The 2,812-nt window shown below is 39.7% G+C and overlaps 2 pseudogenes; both read left to right on the top strand.

Annotated features, from left to right (window-relative positions):
- Positions 1-415: 415 nt before the first annotated feature.
- LOC145077383 (5S ribosomal RNA) lies at positions 416-533 on the top strand (annotated as a pseudogene).
- A 196-nt stretch (positions 534-729) lies between these two features.
- Positions 730-847, top strand: LOC145077388 (5S ribosomal RNA; annotated as a pseudogene).
- Positions 848-2,812: the final 1,965 nt, after the last annotated feature.

The following is a 2,812-nucleotide window of genomic DNA, read 5'->3' on the forward strand; positions in this document are numbered from 1 at the left end:
TGTGGGAGAGATTTCATTGGTGACCTTTTTGAGTGTTCGGCTACGCACTGCAAGGTCCTTAAATCCCGTTAAGCCTTGATTAGGGATCTTGCATACTCCCGATGAGTATGTAACATTGTTTTATCGGTTTGGCTTTCCACGTACCACCGTTTTGGGTTAAGGAGATCTAAGTGAACGCACTTTTCAATTTATGATCTCTCATTAGAATAGAGAGTTGTTTAGAAGTTACATAACGTAAACTTTAGTACTCACGGCAAATTGAGTTGACTGGTTTGACTTGTTGACTGTAGTTGACTTTGACTTGACCGAAAATTGACGGTTTTCACATTTATAAAGTGGGTTAGATCTGATCCCACATCGGCTTGGAATGAGAACTAAGCATTCCTTATAAGGGGTGTGGATACCTTCCCTATCACAACGCGTTTTAAAGCCGTAAGGACAGCAGATCCCATAAGAACTCTGCAGTTAAGCGTGCTTGGGCGGGAGTAGTACCAGGATGGGTGACCCCCTGGGAAGTCCTCGTGCCGAGTGGCCCAAAGCGGACAATATTGTGATACGTGCCAGAGGGGGATGTTACAAATGGTATCAGAGCTAGGGCACGGGTCGATGTGTTCGACGGGGACGTCGAACCCTATAATGGGGGGTGAAAGTGGGTTAGATCTGATCCCACATCGGCTTGGAAGGAGAACTAAGCATTCCTTATAAGGGGTGTGGATACCTTCCCTATCACAACGCGTTTTAAAGCCGTAAGGGCAGCAGATCCCATAAGAACTCTGCAGTTAAGCGTGCTTGGGCGGGAGTAGTACCAGGATGGGTGACCCCCTGGGAAGTCCTCGTGCCGAGTGGCCCAAAGCGGACAATATTGTGATACGTGCCAGAGGGGGATGTTACATAGAAATTTAGGGTTGTCACACAACATCATTGTTAGCTTCCTTGTTTTGAATCACTTTCTTAACCTCCGTGGATTGAGATGAGAAAAGTGTTTTCAAAGGTTCACTAATTAAACCATCAAATGTAGGAGAAATTATTGAAATAGGAATTGACAAAACAAGTGGTGATGATAGTAGTGCTAGAAAAACTATAGATGTTGAAATGATGGATATTGTTGCTGTTATGCCTATTGATATCCCTTATTCCAAGTTGACATTTGTGTCCTTCTTAGATAAGTTCGCAGTGATGCACGAAATTTCAATCTCCTCCATCACAGACATGGTAGCCAAAATCCCAGATGGTATGACTTACGCCTGCTCAAGGATGTTGGTTTGTATTTCATCACAAGAATTGATGTTTGTAATAGTATTAGATACATTTATAGTGACACTGGGAATACTTGTCTCCTCGAAAGTTGATTTGACAGGGGTGTCATTTCATGGTGAACCAATATAACAATCTTGAATTTGAATGTCTGACCCGTCGCTATCACGATCATTTTAAGTCTCGACAGTCATGTCCTCAAGTGGAACATTAACTTTATCATAATTTCTCTTCTTTATCTGTTAAGCATGATCCAAATCTCTATGCTTCTTTGATGTTGGATATCCAGGAACTGAAACTTCAAGAAAAAGAACTCCCTTCCTTGTAAATTGTAACTTTGTAATCTTCTTTGGAGCACCCTTAGGAGAAACATGATTTGAAGGTTCGAATCTAGTGGGATCAACACTTTCGACCACTGGCTCATGAGTAGATACCTTAAATGGAGAATCAGAGGGTTTCTTACATGGTTTCTTTGTTCATTTAAGAACTCCAAATTTCATTCACATGGTTTTTCTAATAATCTCATCCTCCACAACTTGTTGCCTTTCTACTTGTTTCTTCTTCTTTAGAGACTTAGAGCCTTTCGATGTTCCTTCTAACCCTTTTTGAGAAACCTTAGGTGGATGAACCCCAGATTGAGTAGAAGAATCAATAAAAGCCAAATATTGTACCAATAGCTGATTTTTAGGATCAACTAGTTTGAGCATCGAATCCGGAATATGAGCAACATTGGGAAAAATGCTAGCATCCTCAACAAATAACCTTGGAACAGCCATCGTTGGGAATTATGTGATTCAACACCTGTTGGAACCAATATATTCTCCTAACTATATATCACCTTAGAAATAAACCCCAAAATTGCGCACTCGATAGACTAGTTGTCACCTTTGTGTGAGAAATCGAAATACCAAATTCTTCCCATAAAAGTAACACATAAGGAACATTCAAACTGCAGTACAATCCTGTCATGACAAAGTATACTTCAATCTTCGCTTTGTCAAGCACATAACTTCTTCCTATCAAACACCTTAGAATGATCCCAAACAAGAAATTGCAAACACATGGAAGACTTGATTTCTTAAAATGGCTAATTGTAGTGAGGGTATGTTGATGTCCCATTTTGTTGAACATATGAATAACTTGATCATTTGTAACTACATATAAATTACCTGAAGTTTGTAGTCTCTGAACTTGGACAAACCATTTTCGAGTGAGCTTATTTGATTTTAAATATGTGCTAGAACATAACCACCCTAGTTGTTTTATTAAACACTACAGTTGAAGAAGCAAGAGAGAGCCATTCCATTGGGATTGCAAAACGATGAAGAGACAACAAAAAATAACACATAATTGTTCAGGGTTTGAACAATCATTTCTAACCCCTCAAGGTATAAATCATGAGATGGAACTAGACGAAGATTAGTGTGTTGGATCTTCATCATAGGTTGCGAAAGTTCTTCGTCATTGGTTGTACTTTTATCAACATTGTGTTGAGAAGCAACCATTGTTGGGAATTGAAGAGAATTTGATAATCGTGGAATAGTTAGGGTTCATGAGG

Source organism: Lactuca serriola, chromosome 9, assembly GCF_051521515.1.
Source record: "Lactuca serriola cultivar US96UC23 chromosome 9, Lser_US96UC23_V15, whole genome shotgun sequence".
Classification (NCBI taxonomy): domain Eukaryota; kingdom Viridiplantae; phylum Streptophyta; class Magnoliopsida; order Asterales; family Asteraceae; genus Lactuca; species Lactuca serriola.